Here is an 8,623-nt window from a genome sequence, read left to right on the forward strand (position 1 = left end):
AAGGACTACTAGCCAGTCAGCAGCAGAGTATGAGGGCGTGTCCTGACAGTACCTAGGTAAGGACTACTAGCCAGTCAGAAGCAGAGTATGAGGGCGTGCCCTGCTAGCAGCTAGGTGAGCATTATAACGTGTGTTCCAAAGTGACCACGTTTGTCTCTGAAGTAAAGGCTGGACTACAATAGAGCTGTTTGGAGCAGTTGGTGAACAGTGTTTTCTGTTGGAGATGGTAAGTCCCTTTGGGGGGGACTTTGGGCTTTTTCACTTTGTAAACCTATAACATGCACAAAAAAGATATATAACACAATAAAGGAAAGGGGAAAAGCCGAAAACCATAATATGAGCACTTTAAAGGATCTGAATACTTCTTCCACCACTGGACATATCCTACAGAAGTGCCTGAAAAAGCTTACTAATTACACCTCACGGTAATGTATGCTACATGAAAGCATACTGTTTTTGAAAGCCAATCATGCAGCCATCTCGAGTTGGCCGAAGACATGAAGTAGTAACCATGGAGACCCATCTCATATGATCTGAACACAGAGCACATTTACATTTTTTTCGCACGACAAACTCATGGAAAAAAAGAACGGCTCATCTCAGGCGACCTAGCTCACCTGGTAGAGTGTGTGCCCCATGTAGCGGCCCGGGTTTGAATCCGCCCGGTGGCCCTTTGCTGCACGTCATTCCCTCTCTCTCTACCCCCCCTTTCCTGTCTGTCTACTGTCACTATCTGATCAAATAAAAATGCCCCAAAAATAATCTTTAAAAAAACTGCTCATCTCAGATTTACTGTATGCATCAAGATTTAAGGCTCAGGGATTAATAATGATAATATAATAATAATTAATAAACTCATTTTTAGAATACCCACTACAATGATGTATATGACAAATGATTCTTATGTTGTGTGCCCTAAAGCAATTTATTTGAATTATAACACATTTACATTACTGACTACATATACTCAGCAAAAAAAAAACATCCTGTCACTTTCAACTGCTTTTATATTTTAAGCAAACGTAACATATGCAGATATTTGCATGGACATTAAAAGATTTAACAACTAAGACATAAACAGAACAATGTTCACAGACATGTGACTAACAAAAATGGAATAATGTGTCCCTGAGCAAAGGGGGGTCAAAATCAAAAGTAGCCCTCAGTATCTGGTGTGGCCACCAGCTGCATTAAGTACTACAGTGTATCTCCTCATGTACTGCACCAGACTGGCCAGTTCATTAAGTACTACAGTGTATCTCCTCATGTACTGCACCAGACTGGCCAGTTCATTAAGTACTACAGTGTATCTCCTCATGTACTGCACCAGACTGGCCAGTTCATTAAGTACTACAGTGCATCTCCTCATGTACTGCACCAGACTGGCCAGTTCATTAAGTACTGCAGTACATCTCCTCCTCAGGTACTGAACCAGACTGGCCAGTTCATTAAGTACTGCAGTACATCTCCTCCTCATGTACTGCACCAGACTGGCCAGTTCATTAAGTACTGCAGTACATCTCCTCCTCATGTACTGCACCAGACTGGCCAGTTCATTAAGTACTGCAGTACATCTCCTCCTCATGTACTGCACCAGATTGGCCAGTTCATTAAGTACTGCAGTACATCTCCTCCTCATGTACTGCACCAGATTGGCCAGTTCATTAAGTACTGCAGTACATCTCCTCCTCAGGTACTGAACCAGACTGGCCAGTTCATTAAGTACTGCAGTACATCTCCTCCTCATGTACTGCACCAGACTGGCCAGTTCATTAAGTACTGCAGTACATCTCCTCCTCAGGTACTGAACCAGACTGGCCAGTTCATTAAGTACTGCAGTACATCTCCTCCTCATGTACTGCACCAGACTGGCCAGTTCATTAAGTACTGCAGTACATCTCTCCTCAGGTACTGAACCAGACTGGCCAGTTCATTAAGTACTGCAGTACATCTCCTCCTCAGGTACTGAACCAGACTGGCCAGTTCTTGCGGTGGTTGTTGCCATCCTGTACCTGTCCCACAGGTGTGATATTGGGATGTACCGATCCTATGCAGGTGTTGTTACACGTGGTCTGCCACTGTGAGGACGATCAGCTGTGCTTCCTGTCTCCCTGTAGCGCTGTCTTTAGTGCCCTGGCCACATCTGCAGTCCTCATGCCTCCTTCACCATGCCTAAGGCACGTTGATGCAGATTAGCAGGGACGCTGGGCGTCTTTCTTTTGGAGTTTTTAGTCAGTAGAAAGGTCTCTTTACTTTCCTAATTTTCTTATAACTGTGACCGTAATTGCCTACCGCCTGCAAGCTGTTGTCTTTTTGACCGTTCAACAGGTGCATGTTCATTAATTGTTCATGGTTCATTGAACAAGCATGGAAAACATTGTTTAAACCCTTTACAATGGAGATCTCTAAAGTTATTTTGACTTTTACAAAAGTATCTTTACAATACAGTGTGCTTTCACAGGAGGAAAATGTAGTGCCACACAGATTACTTTTATTATTTTTGACACTGCTGTAAAACTTAAGATTCAACAGATCTAAATAGACAGGGAACTCCTTTTCTTCCCCTTGTATTAGATCATCAAAAGCACGTTTCTTGCTGTCGACTGAATAACTTGTTTCCAACTGGATAAAAAAAAAAAAAAGAATCTAGATCTGACTGACCTTTTTAAGAACCACACATTTTAACATTCATAAACTTCTATTGACACCAAACACCGGTGAACTAGAGGACGTTTGTTTTTGGCTCTGAGCTTCAGAAGAGAGAAAAGTAAAAATAGTTTATGATTGGTATTGATTCATAGAACTGTGAGGAGAAATTAGGTTTTCCACACACACACACACACACACACACACACACACACACACACACACACACACACACACACTGTCTGTTTAAGCACCTGGGATTTTGCTGTCTCTAACACAAACTCAGCTTTCACCTGAAACAGAAAACAACAGATGTGTGAATACGTTTGACAGTTTGAACAGTTCACTGTTAAACTTAAGAGACCAGAGAAGAAAGTGTTCAAGTCTGGTATGTCATGAAATTAAATATGAATAAGGACCATATGACTCATGAGGAGAGGGGAACAATTTCTTATGTTTATGTTTCTAGTTACTATTTTCACTTACAAATACCATTTTGACTGTTACAGATGAGTTTAGGTTTCCTGCCTCACGTAGTTCACATTTCAGGATGTGTACTTGTCTGATTGTGTCCTAGAAATTGCCTGTTTCCAATAAATACTTTCTCTTAAAAATGAAACCTTTCATTTTGTTAAATGTCATAAGAAAAGTGTCATAAAAAATTCATAGTATAGTATGTCTTAGAAATGTTACATTCATATAGGGCCTTTCTACCTTACCGGACAAAGCCCTTTACAATGTGCCTCTTACGCATCATACACACATTCATACATTATTCACACATCACACACACATTCATACTTTATTCACACATCATATCACACACGTTCATACGTTTTTCACACATCACACACACATTCATACTTTATTTACACATCACATAGCCTACACATTGATGTGTGGTATAGTATATTGTACGCTCTACCCCCTAACCTGGTATAGTATATTGTATATGCTGTGCCATTAAAATGGAAGGTCTGGCTAGTCCCCACAGCATTCTGGGATGGGAGAAAAACGTGCTCTGGTTTATTGGCATTTCTTTAAACCAATCACAATCGTCTTAGGCGGTGCTAAGCGTCGGGCGGAGCCACGGTGTCTCTGCTAAATAGTCTCAGGAAGGAACTTGTTTTGGTGGAACATGTGTACGTTCAAAAGTAGTTTTAGTCGTGCAACAGAAAACTCTGATTGGACAGATAGTCTAGCTAGCTGTCTGGATTTACCCTGCAGAGATCTGAGGAGCAGTTAACCATAGTCCTCACAAATCCACCAGAGGTTAGAACGCCAACCAGGGGCGTCGGACTGGGGGTATAAAGGGGACTGAGTACCCAGGGCCCTCATGTGAGGAGGGCCCAAAACGATGCTAGAATGAATAGCTGTGGATGCGGGGAGGGGCCCATAGAAAATGCCTTTCGACAGGGCCCACAATTTTGTGCTACGCTCCTGACGCCAACACAAAGAAAGAGGAAGGTGACGGACATCCGGCGGATGAACAATCCCTGAAATAAAACGCCGTTGATATAGACTATACTATGGCCAATACTACAGTAAACTTTACACAGTTGTTTGTAAAATGTACAAAGTATTTTTGACAGTTCTGATGAAGTGTTTCCAGCGTGAACCTGGATCCCTGAGAACTGTCTCTCAAATTTCTAAAACTACTACTCTTCACTTTGTCTTCTCACACACACACACACACACACAGTCGCCTGAATGTGGCACGTGTGTGCTGTAGACCAGCTAAGCTCCATTAAGGCATAAATCTATGTAACCTAACATTCATTTTTCTCACTGAGACAAGAGAGAGGTTATCCGCATGAATGATTTTTGGTACAGAAAACCAATTATGTGTAATTACAGAGAAAAGAAACAGGTGATGAGATAGGGAGGTGGTGAGAAGCAGCCAGCAGGGATAACAGCTTCGGGGGGGTCGAACACTGCAATCTGAACGCTTTCATCTTAAATCAGCGCCAAAGGAGCAATGTATATGTAATGTATTTTTCATCCGTGCAAGTATTCCCTTAGGTGACTGGGAAGAGCACAAGTACATTTTTCAGAGTGTAATGTTAAGGTAATGAAAACGTGCGCTCATAATTAACCTTTTAATTGCTGCGGTTACCCAAAGCAAACCACGGCACAATAAAAGGCATACATATGTCTTGTGGGAGGTTTTTGTACAAATTGAAGACTTAGCTGTTATGAATATTCATAACGCACCATTACGCTGATGGCTTTGTTCACAGGAAATGCCATTGTGTGCATTAAGGTGGGAACCCGGATACAGTTTTATGATGAAGGACTAAAGTAAAGTAAAGAAGCTGTAGTCAGCCCAACGGGCTGCTGACTGCAGATCATTGGTCAGAGTGTTGCTTAGAAAATATCAGCCCGCCGATATATCAGTCGGGCTCTATTCTCGGGCTCTATTTTTCGATATTGTCGGCCGATATTAGGCATTTTCCAAACTATCGGTATCTGCATTCATAATGGCCGATAAATGAATATTTAAAAAATAAAATGAAAACGGACGAAACCCCCTTCAACCATGTTCTGAGTGTTGGCGTTGCATAGTCTGTCCACCAGAGGGCGCTCTACAACCTCCCTGTTGGCAACACTCTTTGATTTTTGTTGTTATTGTGTTTTTGTTCAAAGGACTTTAAGTTCCATATCTTAAGTTTGTATTTTTATACATTTTATTTTTCAGAACTTTTATATATTTTGACGTTCCTCTGTTCTGTTGTGACAAGAAAACAAGTTTATTTTTAAACTGCATTATCATATTATTTTAGTGAGGACTCATAACTACAAATAACTAATGTTCAAATAACTAAAATAGGGAAATCTGTTTATGTTTTGTTATGCGTTTCTGGATTTAAAAAAAAATATATATATCGGCCGATATATCGGATTTTTAAATCACCAAATATTTGTATCGATATCGGCCTTGGCCATTGCCCAAAAATAACATGGATGCTTGCATGTACGTTGTATGGAACCACAATGTTCTTCGCAGGTAAAAGCAATGATTACTTCCATTGAATTTTTTGTGTTTTATTCAATTTTATAGCATTTTAATAAGGTTTTAAAAACAGTATCTTGACTAAACTTTGACATGAGTCAGTCTGCGATTCACTCAACATCGTCTGATCCTAACTATTAGTCATAATAATTCATAATTTATGCTTTTCTTTTAAACTAAAAAATGAGCTATGTGTCATTTAAATGAGGTTAATTGACCACGAATAAAAAAAAGGGTTGACAAGTGACAAAAACGTCGGAAAAAGCGCCGAAAAAAAATACTCTGTACTGAAAAAGGGTATTATGTCTAGACTATACAGAGGTTTTATGACTAAAAACACACACTCCACAGAATACGTAAAAAATAGATGAGAGAATGAAGATAACTTGATCATTTCAAAGGAAGAGTGGTCAAGCTGCTGTGAATTTCAATGGAAATGTACTAATTCCTATACACTCACCTAAAGGATTGTTAGGAACACCTGTTCAATTTTGCATTAATGCAATTATCTAATCAACCAATCACATGGCAGCTGCTTCAATGCATTTAGGGGTGTGGTCCTGGTCAAGACAAACTCCTGAACTCCAAACTGAATGTCAGAATGGGACAGAAAGGTGATCTAAGCAACTTTGAGCATGGCATGGTTGTTGGTGCCAGACGGGCTAGTCTGAGTATTTCACAATCTGATCAGTTAATACGAAAATGCCTTGTTGATGCTAGAGGTCGGAGGAGAATGGGCCGAGTGATTCAAGCTAATAGAAGATCAACTTTGACCCAAAAGACCACTCGTTACAACCGAGGTATGCAGCAAAGCATTTGTGAAGCCACAACAGACACAACCTTGAGGTTGGTTTGCACGAGCTCGCCAAAATTGGACAGTTGAAGAATGTAAAAATGCTGCCTGGTCTGATGAGTCTCGATTTCTGTTGAGACATTCAGATGGTAGAATCAGAATTTGGTGTAAACAGAATGAGAACATGGATCCATCATGCCTTGTTACCACTGGGCAGGCTGGTGGTGGTGGGGGTGTAATGGTGTGGGGGATCCCTTTCACCTTCAGAACTGCCTTAATTCTTTGTGTCATTGATTCAAGAAGGTGCTGGAAGCATTCTTTAGAAATGTTGGCCCATATTGATAGGATAGGGTCAAACATGGTATTAGTATGGTGTTCCTAATAATCCTTTAGGTGAGTGTATGTGGAGAGAGTTTGGATGGAAATGTTTAATTAGATTTCTTATCACCCCAAAGCAGAAAATACATATTTCAAGTGTTGGAGACTCTGTGGGAAACAGGAAGCCGATCACTGGCACGTAGTCTGGAAGTGTCCAGCAATAGTACAATTCTGGTCTGAGATACACAGAACAATGGAGAATATATTCCAAATTAACATACCCTTTCAGTTTAGTACCCTTGTATTAGGAAATACAGATTTTCATTTAAATATGAATGTTCACTTTAATAAGTATCTGTTTGGTGTCATGTTATCAGCTGGTAGGAAAACTCTTCCTAGACATTGGTTACAACCTGACCCTCCCACAAAAGAGGAATGGACAGAGATAATCAATAACATACATGTGATGGAAAAAAATCACATTCTCACATCGGTTACAAATAAACAAGTTTGTTAAAATATGGACTGAATGAACCTCGTATATACGACAGACAACCACTGGGAGGGTGATCACACTAATGCTTTTTATAAAACAGAGGTGTGCCTAACCGATCTATATATATCCTTGTATTGTTTATTTATATGATTATTGAAGAAAATACTGCCAGTTCTTTAAACATGTTTTCTTATCTTTTTCCTATTCCTTTGTATTTTCATATGTTATCTGACAAACACTCATGTGGTAAATATGCTATAACCCGTATATCCCTTGTTCTTGTCAAACAGTTCTGAAATATTTGTGAGATATAGAAGGGACAGAAAAAAGGGCAATGAGAGGAGCTACCCTGAGTTCATGTATTATCTAAGTACACTTCCTGAACTGTAATATTCCCATTGTCCAATAAAAAAAAAAAAAAAGAATAGAGTAGGCTCCTTCCCTACTTTCTACCCCTCTTATTTTCAGCACCCTTGGTAGGACTACAGCCATCTCTGACCTCAGCCAGAGTTTCTTAACTCAACTACCAACACATTCTCACTCCCATCGCATAAAATACGGACGCGGTCAGGTGCCTTTGGCGTTGTTATTGACGCTAAAAGTCTCCTTTGGCGTCAGATCTAAACGCGCTTGGTCGGGACTATTGGCGTCACTTTTGACACAGTTAAGGAAAATATGTTGAGTATAGTGTTAACTAGCTAGCGGTAGGCTAACGTTAGCTGCTGTTGAGTATAGTGTTAACTAGCTAGCGGTAGGCTAACGTTAGCTGCTGTTGAGTATAGTGTTAACTAGCTAGCGGTAGGCTAACGTTAGCTGCTGTTGAGTATAGTGTTAACTAGCTAGCGGTAGGCTAACGTTAGCTGCTGTTGAGTATAGTGTTAACTAGCGTCATGTGCAGCGGTGTTTGTGTTTCAGAGCATCAGAGAGAAGAGCAGACATATCAGTGGCACCAGATTTCGGTAGCCAGGGTTGGCAGGAAGAAGATTTTTACAAGTAAGTGTTCCAATTAATGATCCAGGCAGAACATTCTCGTCTCCCTCCTTCATTTTACAGTCCAATGGTGCTAGAACGGCTCCGGGTCAAACGTCAATAGAGTTTGCTAATGTGTCGTCATCATGACGTATTCCCGTGGTGAACGCAAAGCATTTTGGGAATCCGCGGCACAAACATAAGGCGCCAGACTTGTTTGCATGGAGGGAAAAACGCAGTGTTCAAGATGCCGTCTATTATAAACTGCAATAGTCGTTCTCACGATAGAAGTGGCATAAAGCTTAAGAACGGAATATCCTTTTATCGTTTTCCAGCGTGGAAAAATAATAGTACAAGCTATGTTTCAGAGGTGACAAAAAGGCAACGA

Source organism: Sander vitreus, chromosome 12 (assembly GCF_031162955.1).
Source record: "Sander vitreus isolate 19-12246 chromosome 12, sanVit1, whole genome shotgun sequence".
Lineage (NCBI taxonomy): Eukaryota > Metazoa > Chordata > Actinopteri > Perciformes > Percidae > Sander > Sander vitreus.